The sequence below is a fragment of the Ambystoma mexicanum genome, chromosome 12 (genome assembly GCF_040938575.1).
Source record: "Ambystoma mexicanum isolate Mex_15411 chromosome 12, UKY_AmexF1_1, whole genome shotgun sequence".
NCBI classification, from domain to species: Eukaryota; Metazoa; Chordata; class Amphibia; order Caudata; family Ambystomatidae; genus Ambystoma; species Ambystoma mexicanum.
In genome coordinates, this window is record NC_090936.1 from 1,161,672,936 (window position 1) to 1,161,692,476 (window position 19,541).

General features: G+C 49.8%; 1 protein-coding gene across 1 annotated transcript in view; it reads right to left on the minus strand.

The window, feature by feature from the left end:
- LOC138514333 (adipocyte plasma membrane-associated protein-like) overlaps window positions 1–19,541 on the minus strand; it is a 176,002-nt gene that overhangs the window by 85,074 nt on the left and 71,387 nt on the right. The gene's annotated exons all lie outside the window — the stretch shown is intronic.

The window sequence follows — 19,541 nt, forward strand, 5'->3', positions numbered from 1 at the left end:
AAACGGTTATACAGGAGGTGTTTCAAAAAGATCCATGGTATGCTTTGCTTGTGAAACAGAATTTATCGAACTAAACGAAGAACGGCTCCTAATCCTTCACTAATAACTGAAAAGGCAATGATGAATAGATTGTTCTTACCACATGCTGGCAAAGGTTTGTAATAAACCATATACCGAGAAATTAACAACAACAAAAAAACGCGAAGAAGCCCAGATCCCACAAGTGAAGATTGCATTGTGTTTCAAGGATGCCAGCGACCCTCCCGGTTGAACGGCAGAGTTGGGGAGGCAAAGCCAAGCCTGCAAGACTAACCTTGATTCGTAAATTGGAAACCGCTAAACAAGAAAGAAGCACACACAGCCGGTGAGATGGCAAGAGCGTGTTAAAGTGAATGAAGTAGCAACATCATATCACAAGTGAAGGCTGCATGCGTGTGGATGAGACGTGAAGAAAAGCAGACCTGTGAATGAACTTCAAAGTGCAATGCTGCTGCGAGATCAGTTATACTAAGTAACGGAGTGGTCCGGTGAATGGAAGAAGCCCATTCGAAAGTCTTAGTGAAGGGTACATTGTTTGAAACAAAAAGGCAAATAAATGGCAAGGGTGAAAGTAAAATAGTGAACGTTGAGTTGAAGTGGTCCTGCGGTGGTCTGTAAGGAACCCACGCACATTCGAAAGACTTTGGACATCCGAAAATGGTCCGTGCCTGATTGAGGGAGACCCGAAGTATGCTAATCTTGGGGAAAGGAGGCCCCCCCTTGCAACTTCGTGTTGAACTTTATTGCAACTTTCTGTTGACCTTTATCGTGAGAGGTTTGGGCCCGGCAGAGGGGGCACTACAAGAACTGTGTGGTGAAAGGTCTGAGCCCGGTAGAGAAGGACCTATGTGACCGTTTTGTTTGACTCATACATTTTGAAGTCAGAGAAAGACTAACATGGAAGGCCAGATGAGCCTCGATCCACGGTTTTGAGCCAGAGTGTGTCATCATGCCTAAAAGGATTGCCTTACCCTGTGAGGCCTAATGTGGGGAGGAGAGCTGGTTCAGCCACATATTCATTTGAGCACTGATTTTTCCTTTGCATACATTTCTCCTTTTTACACTTTTGTACAAGAGATAGGGCAGGCATAAGGTTTTGTTAGCATAGGCCATTTTGATTCGACGGATTTCACTAGGACTGTTTTGTTTATCGTTTGATGGTGAAGACTACCCCCATCTAAGTTATAGGGCAAAATAGGAGTTTCTCCAACCCCAACATTTTCAAAAAAGGTTTTACAAATTGTATCCCTTGTGTCAGTGTCAATACTTGCGATACCATGCCTTCCCTACAGGCTATTTCTCAGACAAATGGGCTCCTCAAATTGTGTGGGGAAAATTAGCGTGATCGCGTCACCCAAGTTTGAGCTACTTTGGGCTATTTCTTCACAGCAGACTCATGTTATTTGAAAAAGTAGGTAACAGGGCCAGCATAGGGCATGTGCAGCCTGTGTCACTACCAAGGGCTTTGCTCTCCTCTGGGCCTTTCAGCCCCCATATACCACCAGAACACCCATATACACCCTCCAAACCCAAGATCTAGCATTAAGCCGGGTCTGTGGTTCAGTGGACTAATGTATCCCCTACAGGAACCTGTGTTTCACCTCATGGCCACAGGTTCCAATCCTGGCTGCAGTGGCGGGCAGTGAATTTTTTAACTGGAGGGGCGTAAATATTTGTAGCTGATATGGCCAAGCGACCGAGCATAGCGAAGGAGCCCACACCACACAAGGGGCGTTCGGGGGGGTTTCTCCGCCTGAGAATGTTTTTAAAATAATTGGTGATAATGGTGCATTTTAAAGCACACTTTTTAGAAAAATTGGGTAAAAAGCCAAACAGTTTGCAATTGGGTTTTGTAGGGTAAATCATAAAAAGAAATCCAATAGATGTAAGCCACCAACAGTGCACAGGAGCATTTCTCCAACACATTTTCATGATGCCTTTTCCCACAATATGTCCCAGTATAAAACAATGTCACACTGGCTGTGCCCAAACATTTCCATCCTGACTGCAACATTATACCCTATTATTCACATATAGGAACACACTCAGGTTTGCTTTGTGCATAATGGCAGTAATGCTAGTGTAAGAAAGCATGTCCATGTTTGTTCTGCCAATATATAGCAGTATTCCCACATATGAACATACTCCAGTTGGCTTTACCATTAAAAATGCATGCGAAAGTATGAAAACATGCCCAAACTGGCTGTACTAAAATGCTAGTCGAGCTAAATAATAACACTTATCATGCTTGCTTGGTTTACTAAACAGGCCCAATACAAAATGTCATACAGCAATAAGAAATGGCTAGCCTAAGAGCATAAAAGTGATGGTGTTGCTTTATGATAACATTTATCGTGGTTGCTTTACCAATGACGCCCAATACACAATGCCATACCACAATAAGACATGACTGAGCTGGCTGCATTGAAATGTCAATCTAGCTACATAATAACACTTACCATGCTTGCGTTATCAACCATGCGCAGTAAAAAATGCCATGCCTGCTCCATGGTGTTCCAGCGTCTTGAAGTCAGACATAATCACAATGATGAATGGGATTATGTGTGATTGTGAGGCGCTGGGGGCACTGGGGTAAGGAAGGGAGTAGTTTCTTACCTGTAACTCCATTTCTCCAGCATTGGTATCTTTCATGGATTCACATGCTTAGAATATTCCCCGTCGTCAGACTGGGAACCCTCGGTACACATATATATAGTCATTTCCAATAGGAAAAACTTCTGCCCTATCCCCGTCTGCGTCCTCTACGGGGCCGCCCACGTACGCCCCGTTGGACGTGATGGTATATAAGCCCCGCCCCCGCGGGTCCCTTCAGATTTCGACCCCTCCAAGATAACGGGGGGAAAACTTGCTTGCATACCAATCTTCCACATTGCAGTCCGGGGAGGCCGGAGGGCGCATGTGAATCCATGAAAGATACCAATGCTGGAGAAATGGAGTTACAGGTAAGAAACTACTCCCTTCTCCAGCATTGGATCTTTCATGGATTCACATGCTTAGAATAGATTGTAAAGCAGTAACATCAAGAAGGAGGTGAGAGTGCAATGTAACTTACAGTCGTAGAGACACCCCCAAACACTACCGTTTACACCATGTATGTAAGCAACAACTTATTATACTGATACGAAACGGATTTTCGCCATACAATGCTATGTCATATGACTCAGTATGCACCCCTTGCGCACATATCTACCCAACCACTTATGTTTAGGTCAATAAACTATGCACCTCCATGTATACACTCAGAAAAAACCGGCTGAGGCCAAATAATAATAATAATAGGCAGCATTTTACTTGAAACTTTGGCTTACCTCATTGAAAAAGGTGGCGAAGCACTGCCCTTCCCATTTGTACCTCATCCGCGTGCTGCTTTTCCAGGCAGTAGTGGCGCGTAAACGTGTGCGGAACAGACCATGCCGCCGCCTGGCAGATGTCCGTCAGCGGAATTCCTGCCCATAGAGCCACGGAGGAAGATGTCGATCTCGTGGAATGGGCTCTGGGACGATGTAGTAGAGGTCTCCCGGCCTTGGAATGACACAGGGTAATCGCCGAGGAGACCCAGCGAGCCAGACCTTGTTTGGAGATAGCCTTACCCCTAGCCGAGGGGCCGTAGGCGACGAATAGCTGTCTGGTGGTTCTGATATCTTGCGTTTTTTGTAGGTAAAATTTTAGTGCCCTTTTGACGTCCAGAGTGTGAAGAGCCTTCTCCGCCGTCGACGAAGGAGATGCAAAGAAAGTAGGGAGTACCAGGGTCGAGTGTTTATGATAGACCGACGGTACTTTTGGGATGAATGAAGGGTTAGTTGATAAAATAACTTTGTCCTTAAAGAACCTCAGATATGGAGGGTCTATGACCAGTGCCTGTAGTTCCGACATTCTTCTAGCCGAAGTGATGGCAACTAGGAACGCGAGTTTCCAAGATAGAAATTGTAGAGATGAAGAGGACATTGGCTCAAAGGGAGGCTTCATTAAGGCAGCTAGAACCGTGTTCAGACTCCACGACGGTGGGAACCGTTTTTCCGGAGGGAAGGTTCTAAACAGACCCTTCATGAAATGCTTCACTAGCCTGTCACTGAATAGTGGAGGGGACTGTCTTCTTCTGGTAAATCTTGAAACAGCCGCCAGTTGTACTTTGATTGACGATGATGACAGTCCGCTTTCCGCAAGATGAAGAAGATACGGGAGGATTTGCTCCGGAGTTACTTCCAAAGGTTGTATATTTTGTTGTGTTTGACACCATATACAAAACCTTTTCCATTTGCTTGCATATGATTTGTTAGTGGACGGGGCTCTGGCCGCCTGCAGAATCCTTCGGCAATCAGTCGAGACTTTTAGGTTCCCGAACTCCGAGAAGTCAGGAGCCATGCAGTTAAGTTCAGGCTGTCCGGATTGTGGTGCCACACGGTCCCCTCGTCCCTGGACAGGAGGTTCGGTACTTTCCTGAATGGTATCGGCTGATCCAGCGACAGATGAAGGAGGTCTGAGAACCATGGTTGCCTCGGCCAGCGCGGGGCCACTAGGATAACCCGGCAATTGTACCTGTGGATCCCCTGGATCGTCCTCCGTATGAGGGGAAATGGAGGGAAGGCGTAGAGGAACTTGCCTGTCCACGGAAACGAGAACGCTTCCCCCAGGGAGTCTGTTTGGGGCCATCTGCTCGCGAACTGAGCACATTTTCGGTTTCTTTCCGTGGCGAAGAGATCGATCGACGGGGTCCCCCATCTTTCGAAGATTTCCCCGAGTTGAGTGGAGTCCAGCTCCCACTCGTGTATTTGTGACATCGTCCTGCTCAGGGAATCCGCCTGTAAGTTCTTCGCTCCCGGTAGGTGGTATGCTACTAGGGAGATGTGGTGTTTTAAAGCCCAATGCCAGATCTTTTGAGCTTCCTTCGAGAGGGTCCTGGATCTGGTGCCACCCTGTTTTATCAGGTAGAACATAGCTGTCGTATTGTCCGTGAGCACTCTTACTTTTGACCCCTTGATGTGTGGGAGGAAAGATTTCAGGGCCCATCTCACCGCTCTTAGCTCCAGGACGTTGATATGTAGGCGAGATTCGGTCGACGACCACCTGCCTTGGGTTTGGTGACGTGACATGTGTGCTCCCCAGCCCGACAGAGAGGCATCTGTAATGATGGTGTTCTGAAATTCCGGCTCCTGCAAGGGGACCCCTCTGTCCAGGTTGCGCGCCACTTTCCACCATCGGATGGCTTTGATAACTCGTTCGTCGTCGACTATTATCTTGTCCGACCAGCGGCCTGTGGCCTGCTTCCATCTGTCTGATAGGAACCCCTGTAGAGGTCTCCTGAACAACCGGCAGTTCGCGACTAGGTGGATGCAAGATGCCATGGAGCCGAGGAGAGCCGCATATTTTCTTGCTGACAACCTTCTCTGTAAACGAAGTTGGCTTGTCAGGTGTTTGATTTTTAACAACCTTTCCCGGGATGGTTTCACTAGTCCCGTGTGGGTGTCGAATTGAGCACCTAGGAACTTCAAGCTCTTCGAGGGCTTTAGTGAAGACTTTTCGTAGTTCACTGCAAATCCCAGACGCTGTAGCAGTCGCAAGGTGGTCAATAGGCTGTCGTTGGTCGACGCTGGGGAGGATCCCCCTCACGAGCCAGTCGTCGAGGTACGGGTAAACGTGATGCCCTTCCTTCCGCAGCCAGGCTGCTACGGGTGCTAGGCACTTTGTAAAGGTTCTTGGGGAGGACTTCAGGCCGAAAGGGAGCACAGTAAATTGGTAGTGTGTTTGGCCGACTAGGAACCTCAGGAACCTCCTGTGGTGAGTGCGCACCGGAATGTGAAAATACGCATCTTGGAGGTCCAGAGACGCTAGGAAATCGTTCTTTTGGACCGATCTGATTACCTCCTGTAGAGTAAGCATCTTGAACTTTTGACTCAGCAGGGTTTTGTTGAGGTCCCGTAGGTCGAGGATGGGGCGCCACTTCCCGTTTGGTTTCTTTACTACGAAGCAGCGTGAGTAAACCCCTAAGCCTCTCTGTGAGGCAGGTACTAATTCGATGGTGCCTTTTTTTAGCATGAGCGCAACCTCTCGACGCAAGACGCTTAGGTGTGGTTGAGACAGGCATATCGGTGGACGTTTTGGAGGTCTGGATTTGAATCTTAGGGAATGTCCCAGTCTCACCGTGTCCAGAACCCACCGATCTGTCGTAATAGACTCCCATTCCTCGACGCAACTTGACACTCTCCCTCCTAGAACGTCATTGTTGATCTTTTTGTTTTCCCGTCGACGACGAGTAAGTGGGACGTCTCTTAGAGGCCTGGAAATTTCTGCGTCGGGTCGAGGACTGTGAGGCGCGTCTATAACCTTGGGACGGATATGAAGACCTCCCGAATGCTCTATCCCTGGATCCCGCAAATCGTGCGTTTCCCGTAGCTCCTCTAAAGGGGCGAAAGGAACGAAAGGGCTTACCGCTTTGGAGGGAGCCCAGCGAGCGCGCCGTCTCAGAGTCCTCTTTCATTCCTTTCAAGGCCTCATCCACCTTTTCGCCAAACAGGTGGTCACCTTCGAAAGGCATGTCGACGACCTTATATTGCACCTCGGGTCTAAAGTTGGTGCATTTGAGCCAGGCCTGGCGTCGTAGAACCACTCCATTGTTAATTTGTTTGAACCCCGAGTCTGCCAGGTCCACCGCTATATTGATAGCATGGTTCGAGGCTTCTTCTCCTTCACGAACCAGGGACATAGCTGATTTTCTGTGTTCTTCGGGGAGGTGGTCCAAAATGGGTGCCAGTCTGTGCCACATCTCCCTGTCATACCTGGCCATGATTGCCAGGGAGTTCGCTGCTTTCACTGTTGACGCTCCCACTGACAGGATCTTCTTACCGAAAGCGTCTTGGCGTCTAGCTTCGGAGTCCGGCGGGGTAGAGCACTTATGCTGGGCCTTTGCCTTTCTCGTCGCCGCCGCCGATACCACCGAGTCAGGCGTGGGTTGCGCAGAGAGGCATTTTGGCGTCGAATCTGGAACTTTAAATTTCTTCTCTACGCGGCCTTTGACCGCAGGTTCCGAGAATGGATGCCGCATGGTTTGGACGCCCTCTTTCCATACGTGGTCCAGTATCGGTATCGAAAAAACGGAACGCCTATTCTTGCCCATGTGGTCAAAGAGGAAGCAGTCCTTCTTTTCTTCTTGTTGGGTCAAACCGAACTCCTTGCAGGCTTTTTCCATCATGGAATGGAAGGCCCCTATGTCGTCCGGTGGAGATGGGTGAATGGGACTTTTCGGAGGATCCACCTCCACATCCGAAACCCATGACGGGTCTCTCGACGGCGAGAGGGAGATATTAGAAGCTGACCCCTGTTCAGAGAGGGAGTCCGAGAGCTCACCTTCTTCCTGGACTGTTGGAGCAGTTGGGCCCACGACCGATCTAGTCGGGCGGTGTGAAGGTCCGGGCTCGTCGACGAGGGGAGTCGTCGGAGCAGGCGGGAGCCTTTCGTCCAGGGACTTCAAGAGCGAGTGTAAGGAGGAAAGTACCTCCATGGAGAGAGTAGCCTGGGCGTTTGGAGGCTGGGTGAAAACTTGAGAGCAGGTTGCACCAGAAGGAAATCTGGGCCGTAGCCCCAGGTCTTCCGGGCTCACTATTCTGAAGCCGTCGTCCTCTTTGGAGGCGATCGAAACTGGCTGTTCTTGTAGCAGTGTGTCGGGTAGCCCCATGTCGAACGTTTCTGGCCTCCAGGCCTGGAACTCCGTCGACGAGGGAATCGTCGTCGACGATGAGCCCGTTTGAAAGGCGGGGGACTGTGACGGAGTGGGCACTTGGATCGTCGCCATCGTCGTCGTCGACGGAAGGCCTGCAGGTGGCTTAGGCGGTCCCGCCTTCGCGGAGCTCTCCCTGTGTTTATCCGCCTCTCTACTCGTAGCTGATCTTTTCTGATCGCTCGAGGAGGATTTTGGCCTGTCCTTGTCTTTCTTCGACGAAGAAGAAGAGGAAGATGATTTCTTCGTCGATTCTTTCGATGAGGCCTTAGAGGAATGACTTCGAGGCACGTCCTTCCCCGTAGGCCGTGATTTTTTGGCCGGAGGTTCTGACGGATGTGAGCGTCGGGAGTCTTCTGATGTTTTCGCTGAGGCGATACTGCGCACCGATCCTACCTCCGATTGAGGGTACGCTCCAGCGCCGTCGTTCAGCCACGAGACCAGTCGCCGATTCCGGTCCTTCAGGGTTTTTTGGGAAAACCCCTTGCAGATATCACATTGGTCCGCCGAGTGGTGGGGGTGAAGGCAGTAGATGCAGTCAAGGTGGCCATCCCCTTCATAAACCTTCTTTAGACCGCACGTGGCACACGGGCGGAAAAGAGGCTTACCCGACATTATTGCCAGATTAACTAACAAAACTCGTAGGAGTTGGAAGCGGACCAAACAGACCAACTCGCAGGAGTTAGAAACAATCGATAAGTATTTGAAGAAAATACACGAGGAGATCCCACTATCTTTGGAGACGGTTGAAATCTGAAGGGACCCGCGGGGGCGGGGCTTATATACCATCACGTCCAACGGGGCGTACGTGGGCGGCCCCGTAGAGGACGCAGACGGGGATAGGGCAGAAGTTTTTCCTATTGGAAATGACTATATATATGTGTACCGAGGGTTCCCAGTCTGACGACGGGGAATATTCTAAGCATGTGAATCCATGAAAGATCCAATGCTGGAGAATTTTATTTACTGGCCATCGATAATAGACGCCCAGTAAAAAAGTGACACAACTGTCCCATGGGTCCCGCGCTCCTCACACATTCACACAATGTGGTTATGTGTACATGTATGTTATCTAAATGTGTGCATTTGTATGTTCATTTATTTATTTAAATGTGTGGGTGTATGCTTGTGTTTTGACTGAGTGCATGATGGATGTTTGTGTGAATAAAACAGAGTGCTTGCTCTGTGTATGTTGTGTAAATGTTTGTTTGTATGTTTAAAGATCTGTTATTAGCGCCAAGATGCCCCTTCGGGGGTGAACTTGCGCTTTACAAATACACCTGTTGTGTTATTAAAGCCCTGCAAATGCCATGAAGTCCCTACGCGTTTGAAGACAATTTAGTAAGAAAGTGACAAAAAAGACCCGTTTTCCTCTTTTTAAGATGTCCAGTTTAGGTCCATGTTTTCTGTTCGACGTGATGCCAGAAAATGCATTTTTTTTCTTTTTCTCCCCTTAGGTTTTTAGGATTTTCTTTACATTGTTCACAATAACAAGCTGCAGGGAGTTGGTAGAAATGGGAGTTGCTATTGTTCTTTAAATTGTTTAATACGGATGATGTGAAAAGTACACAAATCCTAATCAAGTCCAAGTCTTGAAAGGACCGTTTTATTTTGCTCTGCTTTTTGGACATATGTGTCTGTTTTTCGCAAAGTATTTCTAAGAGTTTACAGCCTGTTATGTTGTGAACTTTACTGCTGCCCATTAGTCACGGCATGGAGTTGATCTGGGCACTTGAGGCTGCTGTTGGCGTAGGACGACGAAAACCTGGTGGGATTGCCAATGCAATTCCATCTACAAAACATTCCATCTTGCCAAAAAAATGCTAAAAATAAAATAGGGCTGAAACAGAAGATTAAAAAATTAATGCTTCACTTAACCACTTGATGGCGCCACCGTTCCACCTGCCGAATACAAACGAAAAGGGACGACTTGGTGGTTGCACTCCCAAGCAAATTTATAAACGCACCAAAAACCTCGCCCCCTCCACCTCATCAATTCAGGGCCTTTCAAACGAAAGGGGTCTCGAGCCTCAGGGGGATTCCCCCCCCCCAGCAACTGCCCCCATGTTGCCAGTTAGCAATCTTGTAACACGGCAATATATTCACTCTGTTTTCGTCTGGCTCTTAAAATATGCCACAAGTCATTTATAACGCGCCTGTACACAAGTGTTTCTAGGGGCGACAAGACAAGGAACGGCAGACAAAGTGAGGCAGAAAAAACTATCATACTAGGTCTTGTGTCATTCAGATCGTGCAAATGCAGGGAGAGGACTAGGAGAACTGACAGGGGGTTGGCCGTAGTGCAGTGGCAAAAAGCATGGTAAGGGCTGCCGGGGTGGTGGCTCAAGTAAGTGCAGGGAAGCAGGGGGCTGTAGGCAGTGCCAGCCTTATGGTGGGCGAGCTGGGCAAACCGCCAGGGGCACCACACCCCCCCAGGGCGCCATTAGCCCCTGACACTCCAGCTCGGGGGAGTCTTTCAAGGGCTCCCCCAAGCTGGAGTTGTGGGAGAAGGCGTGGCAGGCTGCCTTTTACTGTAAAATGTGCCCGCGGCAGTGGGTGCATTTAAATGTGCCCCTCCGCCGCGGGCACTTTTCATAAGAAAAGGCGCCATTAGCCCCCCACCACGCCAGCTCGGGGGAGTCTTTCAAGAGGTCCCCTGAGCTGGCGTAGTGGCAGGCGCCTCATTGTCATTCAATGCACCCGCAGCAGCGGGCTCATTCAATGACAATGAGGTTCTAACGCGCCCTATTTAATCTCTTTGCCGAGGCGAGGAGGTTAAAAAATAAATAAAAAATAAATTAAAAAAACAAAAAAGTTGCCCATCCTGGCCCTGCCCCCTTCCGCCCAGCCCCCTGTTAACCAGGGGCGCGCGGTGGGGCGCTATTTCGCTCGGGGCGCTGCTGCCCTTAAGGCCGGCCCTGGCTGTAGGGGTTGCAGCTAGAGTCCCTAAGGGCGTGGGAGGCCCGGAGGCAGTGCAAGGGGTGACTGGTCGTGCAGGGCCTGGAGCCCATGAGGTTCAGAGGTTGGCCAGGTGACTAGTATGTGCAGCTGACAGGAGCATCAGCAGGGAAGAGGGCAAACAGAAGCGAAAAGGAAGGTCTTGAGTTGCTTCCGGAACCCGAGGTGGTCTGCTCAAGTTTGAGAGAGGCAGGGAGGCTGTTCCAGAGGGTGGCCACAGCCGAGGACAGAGATCTACCCCCCCACTCTCTGCCGGGTGCCTCAGGCTGTTTTCGACCTAAGCACCCCCCCCAAACTATCAGGTTGAAATGTGCCCCCAGACATCTCCAGCCAGGCCTGCAGCCATCTATTTATTTGCGAGAGGTCACATAGTGCTTCAAACAGAAACACTTTTTTTTTTTAAAAAAAAGGAGAAATAAAAAGCGGCGCAATCCCATTTCCAGGCACTTCACAGTAGCAAGGGTGGAATGTGATGGATTAAATGTCAATCTGATGAAGAGGAGGAAGTAGGAGCCGGCAATACTAACAGTGCTGACATGTACACCCGGTGGCAATACAACAGTAGCTGTGACCTTAGGAACCAGACAGAGCCATCACCAAACGGTGTAGATAGGATGCTCCAAGGGGCATAGACCTCCTCCAGTCTTTACAAACTTACAGCGCATTGAGACTAGAAGCAGGAGTGGTCGTGGTTGCGACTGGCCTGCTCCTCCCGCAGGCCGGGGTATAGCAAGTTGGGGGTTTCCTGCTTTTTCCTCTCTGCGTGTCATCTATTGTCCATCTGGACTTGCACCCCCAAAAACCATCCACAAGGATTCCAGAAGGATCCTTGAATGACGCATGTCTGGTTGGGTATTGGTAATTATTGCAACATCATGCACCTGACTAGGTGCCCCTCCCGCGCCGTTTAACGGGGGATATCGAATGAACAAAGAACCTCAAAACCCGAGTAGATTTCACCAAACTAAGGCCAGCGGGACTCCTTGCTGCTGCCATGGTGATGGTGATGGTGGGTGGTTGGAGAAACGTTACATTCCTGCATGTTCTTATAACTTTCCTTATCCGTTGAAATGTTGAATAATGCACTTATTTTAGGTTTTGGGTTCGTTTTGTGATATTTCATTCCTTTCCACTTGATGAAATAATAGAATGATGTCATTGTTAGATGTGATGATATGCTGGATGTCTTTTTTTTTTTAATCAATTTTGGTGTTAAGGTTTTTTTTTTAACCAAAATACCCTATTCAAATAAATAAATAAGAATAAAAAAAATACGTTCTTTCTATTTCATTGGATGTCTCCTTTGCATATGAAGGAGGACATGGCTAGAAAGGGCTGTTGGATCTAAAGTGGGCCGAAAGCAGCAGCTGACTGGCTCTTCACGCCCTTCTAGATGGGACCCAGAAGAGAAGAGGGAAGAGTACAGGGGCAGCACCCCTTTATCAGAGCTCCCAAGATTCCCATGGCCATGAGCGAGAAGCCACCCGGTCCTGCTTTTGCAATTGCATTCTGGGACTTGCAGGTTTTTCTTTCAGTTTTAAAATTCAGAGAAGTCCCAGAATTCCAAGAAAAAACGGGACTGGGTGGCCACGGGAAAGGCGAGCACGTTGCCCCCTGAGCTATCCTCCCGAGACCAATCTATAGAGGACGCAGGATCCAAGCTTCAATGTACTGGCAGGTGCTATAGTTCAACTTTTACTCCGAGTACCTAAGATACGTTATAACACCCTGACAGACCGACCGACCGACAGACACAGGGCACGCACACCCTGGCACCACCACTCTTTCCCCCAGCCGTCACTCTTTGAACACACACTCTTACCACACACACACACACCCACAGTCCCACTGACATCACAGACACTGGGTGCTACAGCTCCAGTATGCCACCCAGTAAAACCAGATTGCTACACGCTCCCCAATACCCCCGCTTCACAAGAAAAGGAGCAGCTTTCAGAAAAGAGGGGAAAGGAAGCTTTTAACAGGAAAACAACAGTGGGGAAGATCATTCCAAATTTAAGGACCAGAAGGGAGAATGGGGGAAGCGGGAAGGAGAACAAGGAGGAGAGGAAGCGGGCCACCAAAGGAGAGAAGATAACCGGAGGGGGCAACTATCCGTAAGCAGAAAGAAGAGGCCATCAACACCTTTGAAGTCGATGCACAACTCGGGAAATTGAGGACGAGCAGGGAGAGAGACAACGAAGGGCAGCAACAGATGGAGAAGAACGCATGACTTACCTTTCACTCATGTGCTGATGGAGGTTCCTCTCAGATCCCCATCCAACATATTCCAGCTCCAGCTGTCTTTGGCCATTTTTCCACCACAAGGGGTGCAACGCTGACCCCGCTCAGCGCCATTACGCAACCCAGACCGGAAGGGATGTCGGACCCTGTAGATATCAAGCCACAACATCCCCTGGCACCTCACTTCCGTCTTAAGCACTCGGGCAATGAGGAACCGCAGAACAGATGAGGCGTACTAGCAATCCGCAAGAGTCGCGCGACGAGGAATTGGTGGGAAGAACATCCACCAGAAAGAACATTTCTTCTTCAAATGGATTCGTTCTTGCCACAGATTTCTCAACTATGATAGACTCCCAAAGCAGTTAAGAAATCTAAAAGAGGGAAGGGAGAGTGAAATCACCACCTACACCAGAAATATCTGGCGACTGCTCAGCCCAAGCGAGCGTCCTGCCCCGACACTCAGCCCAAGCGAGCGTCCAGCCCCGACACTCAGCCCAAGCGAGCGTCCTGCCCCGACACTCAGCCCAAGCGAGCGTCCTGCCCCGACACTCAGCCCAAGCGAGCGTCCTGCCCCGACACTCAGCCCAAGCGAGCGTCCTGCCCCGACACTCAGCCCAAGCGAGCGTCCTGCCCAGACAGGGAATCCAGGTAGTAATGCTTGGTAAATGTGTGCAGCAAAGCCCACGTATCCTCCTGACGCAAGGCCAAGGCAGCGCCCCTCCTCCTCCCCCATCTTTAGGGCAGAGGTGGCAAAAAAACCTCAGATTCAAGATGGGATGATCCCCCACAACCCCCGATCTTTCTTTGGACCAGCCCTTGCCTCGCTCCAAGTAGGGCACCAATTTTAAAAAGCCCTTCGACAGAAGCTGACGGACCACCTCCAGCAGGAGAGGGAAGCAAAATATTCCAGAGGGAGGGACTTTGGGTGGGTATTCAACAGGATGCAGTAACCCCGAGTCACGATCTGTAATGCCCAAAAGTGGGGCAATGCCACTCTTCGATCAACAGGGCTTTCCTCCCATCCACCTGGTTGAAATAGACAAAGTTGATTTCAGAGGTTTTGCCCCATGGGCTAATATGGAGACATCCGAGGGGTGAAAACCGCCTCCATTAGTTCCACAGCCTCTACCCAGGCCGGGGGAGGGCGCTGCTGTGGTTTGTCAGAGGGTGCCAGACCGCTAACACTGTGGCCGAACGAGACGAAGGGACATAAGTACTGTCCCCACCAGGTAATGGCGGAAGGCTGCGGCAAGATGTGGCCATAGGCGTTGAAGCCTTAAATGTCTGGGGGGAAGCGTCTGCTTTTGCCCCAGACAAAGTTGTTTGCGTCAAAGCACCAGTTTCTTCCCCGGTTCCTTGTAGATTCCTTTCTGATGTATTGCCCACCCAACCCACTCGCCCACACACTTGCATCTCAGCCTCCCTCACCATGTGCGCACCATGACCCCCTATGACTTGCTAAGAGCTCAGTTGCTTCCTGGAGCTGGGTCCATGATCAACAAATACCCCTAATAACAGTGTCCAGAAGCTTTGCCTGGACATTGGAGCGAATGCCAAAGTCCGCATCCAAGACTGCCCGCTCAGGACCAACCCAGTTTGCATGGCTCGTGCCACACACTCGGCCATGTCGAGGGCCATCTACAGTGCCTGGTGCGCGGCCTACCTTACGTTCTTCATCGCATTACATTCCTCCGTCATCTCTTATTCAGGCAAGTACTTTGCTGCCCTGGTGAGGGCACTCCAGTTCAAATACGTACTTGGACAGGGCACATTAACGGCCCTTCGCGATGAGGCTGGCCGATGCAAACACCTTGCGTCCCCAGGCATCCATTCTCTGGCTCCCCATGTCCAGAAGCAGTGAGGTGAAAGAAGTCGTTTTTAGCCACACCACCCACCATCATGGCCTTCACTACCAAACTCACGGATGATGCATGTGTGGAGGGAAACTCAAGATGCGTAGAAGCTGGACAATGCTTCTATGCAAGATCCCGGTCTATTGCATGCGTCGACACAGGTTTCTCTCAGGCCACTTATACAGGGGCTGCAACCGCCATATTGAAACAAAGCAGCGTCTTGCAGGGAAGACCTTCATCCAGAATATTGGTAAATTCGTGTTGGACCTTGGACATGGAAGGTTTCCACCATCTTGGCCACCACTCTCTGAAAAGAAGTATGATGTCTGACCAGTGCTGGAAGGATATCCAGCTCCGGAAAGTGTCCACGCCACTGGCCTGCTGCAGGTCCATGGCCCACTCCATCATGTCCGCTCTCTCTCCAAAGAACTTCTCTGGGAAGTCCTCAGCCCCAACGGAGTAAAGGGGTTCCATCCCAAAAGAAATGAGACCCTCTTCATCAAAGATGTCGGACACCTTTGCGATGAATTTGCCCATGAGGAACAGTGCATACTCCTATGAATTGCTTGCTTCGGCGGCGCAAAAGGGACCAGGTCTGTGGGCTCAACGCCTCAGTGTGGAGCTACAAGGCACTGGGATGGAGCCTTGTCTGCTGGAGCCAGGACCGAGCCTGCATGCATGCGGTTATGGGACTCTGCCTGCTTCACCAAGCGCATGGTCCTGCAACAGCCACTGAGGCTGAAGAAGCCGGCTCCTGGGAAAAGATGTCAGGCATTGTCTGTTGCAAACTCTTATTTCTGCGGAGTAGAGAAGGGAGTGGTGAATGGTACCTGCAGGAGTCAACTCCTCTAAAAAATAAAATCACTGGAGAGGTGACAAGTTCTTAGAAGAGGAAGAATAGTGGGGCTTGGAGAAGACACCAGGAGAGCAGGACCTTTCCTGTGCTGTTGCTTCTTGTCTTTACGGTCAGGGGAACCGTTCCTCCATCTGTTCTTGCCTTCCTGGGTTCTGCTGATGGAGACTTGGAAGGGGGTCCTCGTCCCACGCGTGTGGCAGTAGGTGAACAAGTTAGCGACACGCTCCCCAAGGGCCATCGGAAGCAACGATTGGCACGACCTGCAGTCTTGCAGATCAGAGCTTAGGCCGGAGGCCTTTGCAGTGTTAGGCATGACGCAGAGACAGGCAAAAGCTAATTGGGGTTCCTAAAGCGTTCTCAGTGCACAGAAAAAAGTAACTTGGGTCATGCTGCATGGCAGCTCATATACACTGGACACAGCATCACATCTGGTGTGGGGCACCGAGCTGAGCCAATGCAGTGCCAGACCGAGCCCCATGGTGGTGAAAACATTTCTATCATAGAGGAGGAATCTGTGGGAGGAAGGAATCCACTGGCAGTTTTGGGGGGGGGGGGGGGAGACACAGCCACACCATGTCCTGAGGGAGGCCCCATCAAGCTTCAGGAAAAAATCCTCTCTTTCTGAAGTCTGCACTCCGAGTGCATGCACTCAGACTTCGGGAAAAAGGGATTGATTTCTGAAGTCAGATCATTTCATTCCAAAGTTGGAGAGCACGGGGGCCCTCACAAGGAGATGATCTTAGATGGTATTTGGACCAGAGCAGCAGGGATGCTTGCCAAGTAGAAGGAACGTTCCTTGCAGCAGCTGGTATTCAGAAAGAAACATTTCATTTGTGGTGCACGCGCCGACTCCATTACACACGACAGGAAGCAGGAAGCTCTCCCTGCTTCCTGCTTCCTGCTTCCTGTCGGCTTGGTGGAGGCTGGTGCGTGGGGGCCAGCTGTCGGAGTCCCTCCTGAAGTAGTCCCTCGGAGAAGATGGATTCAGGAAAAGGTGAAACATTTGTTTCATAAGTGCTCGTGTGTGCATGCGTGCAAGGGTGTTGCATGTATGCGTGGATGCAAGGGTGTGCTATGTATTATGTAATGGGTGTGTGAATGAGTGAGTGTGTACGATATATGGCTGTGCATGCAAAGGTGTGAGTGTATGGGTGAGCATGTGAATGGGCGAGTGCATGACGTGTGTGGTTGCTGGGCCGGCCGCCAAGGAGCTCATTTTGGCTGGTGTGGGGCATTTTTGAATGTGCATCCATCCATGATAAAGCAAGCATGGGATGCGTTTATGCCTGGCTACACTGGCATGTGGGTGCGGCCAGTCTAGCCATTTCTCACTCAAATATGGCTTGTTTTACTGGGCATCTATGATGAAGCAAGCATGATGGGTGTTATCACTAAGCTAGACTGCCATTTTAATGCAGCCAGTCTAGCTAGTTCTCTTACTTATTGTAGCATGGCATTTCATTCTGAGCATCTATGATAAAGTAAGCATGATACCAGTTATTACATGGCTAGACTGGCATTTTGCTGCAGCCAGTTTGGACATGCTTTCTTATTGTGGCATGCCATGTTTAATGGCAAAGCCAACAGGGGTATGTCATTGCTTGTGGGTACTGGCATATAGCACAATGAGACAAGCAGACAGGACTCTTTTTGTAGAATGTCATTTTTTACTTACTGAAGGAGCAAGGCCAATACGATGTGCGTTCTTACATGGGCAGAGCGGGGGCACTTATGCAGACAGCAAGTATGTGTGTTCTTAGTGTAGCATTGCATGCTTTACTGGTGTTAAGGGCAAAGTCAACATAATGAGTGTTCTTACATGGTGGTGCAGCAGCATTTGTGCTGCATCAATGACCTTTTTGTTTTGTCCCGTGGCAGGATATTTAGTTAGTACATGGGGATACTTGCATATACTAATCGAGACAGCCTGAACATGTATTCTTATGGAGTGTTTACTGGCTGCGCACATATATGGCTGGTAAATGTGGGTGCCAGGAGACAGGCACCGCCCCCTTGTTTCTACGCTAGCTGAAAGATTTAAAGTTTGATTAAAACACATACTTAGGTGGGGCAGGGCACGGCGCACCCCTGCAGCAGCACGATTATTCTGCGCATTGAGCATGCATGGTAGTCCGGACTGCCACAGAGTGTGGTGCGGCCTGTGCTTTGATGCCGAGCAGGGCGGGTGGCGGCACCCGCATTACTGAAGGAATCTGTTAGAACTATGTGAATAGGTAGGAAGCAAATATACATGATGGATAGCAGAGTTAAACATGAAGTGAAGCAGGGAAAGAGAATACGCAGGAAGATCAAGAAGGAGTGAGAAACGGTGGTCAAGGTGCGACAAGACCCATCTGAGAAGAAAAGTCATAGAAGCAGAAAGAAAGAAGAAAACAAAACGACACGAGTAGGCAAGCAAGGAGCTATAAAGAGGACGCAGAAAGGACACCAGGATTTCAGGCAGAAGAGGGGGCAAATGATATATAGACTCTTCAATGGAATGGTGGGAGAAGGGGCCAGCATAGACCAAGGCTAGAACAATGCAGGCGAGGGGGATGGTACGAAGAGAATACAGCAAAGGACCAACAACTGGGCATTGCAGGACTCCTAAACCTAGAGGAAGCAGAAGACTCGCCAGCTCAGTAAACGGAACATGAGCCGTTCCAAAGACAGGAAGAAAAGCAAGAGAGGAAAGAGAACAAAGAGCAGGGTGAGCCATCGTATCATAAGCAGAGGGCAAGTCGCAGCGAATAAAAAGAGAGGAGAGGATTGCTTAGAGTAATGGGTAGAGGAAAGGAACTTAGTGACATGCAGAAGAGCAGTTTCAGTGGCATGATCGCGATGAAATCCAGATTGTAGTGGAGGGAGGAGTGTACTGGAAACATGAGAGAAAGCGGAGAATAGGCATCTCATCTGAGAGGAGTTTGGAAAGAAAAGGATGGAGAGAGAAGAGAAGAGAAGATAGGACATTAGCTTGCAGGAAGGGATGGGTTAAGAGAGAGACTACACCTGCATTGCTTGTGTTCCTGTATGGTCTACTAAACTAGGGTTTATTAAATGTTAAACAAACTTGCCCTGAATCCTTGCCCAATGGTTGAGAAGGTAATTATGAGGTCATTAACACCTACTCTTGATGTCCCATGTAGAAGACCTGGCACGCCCCACCTTATGCCAACAGACAATGGGCCTCATTACGAGGTACCGGTATGCTTGCCGGTACCGTCGTTACCGGACCGGGAAACTGAGTTGTGCCGCGGGTGCCTTTCATTCCGCCAGGTTTGCCCTGGCGGAATGAAAGGCACCCACGAGGACAGCATGCCGGTAGCACCGGCCCTGTAATGAACGGTGCCGGTGCTACCGGCATCCCCATCCCCATTGAGCTGGAATCGGGATTTACCGGCACTGTGAAAGGGCAATTACCGGGTCCGGCGGGGTCGGAATACCCTGGTAATTGCCCATTTGCGGGTCCCGGACTTTCATGCCGGTATGGAGGTAGCCTTGCCCCTCTTACAGGCAAGGCTACCTTCAACCTCGTAATGAGGCCCAATACCTCAAACGGAGGATGGGGTAGATGGTTACATGTGATTTTATCGAATGATAAAACAAAGAATTAATTTTGAACGAATAAAAAACATCTTTAAAAAAAGCCCATTTCTTTTAGTTGTTTTTGGGGGTTTCCCACCCAATCCCACCTCCCCCTAAATGTTTGGGGTTGGTTTTAAAATGCATTCTTTATTCGATGACATCCCTGCATACCGGGGTAGATGTGGGAGTGCAGGTCTATCAACGTACAAGTTAGGTACTTCTGGTTCTCATCGCTTGTGCCAACTACAGAAGAAGGGGAACGGGTGGGAGAAGA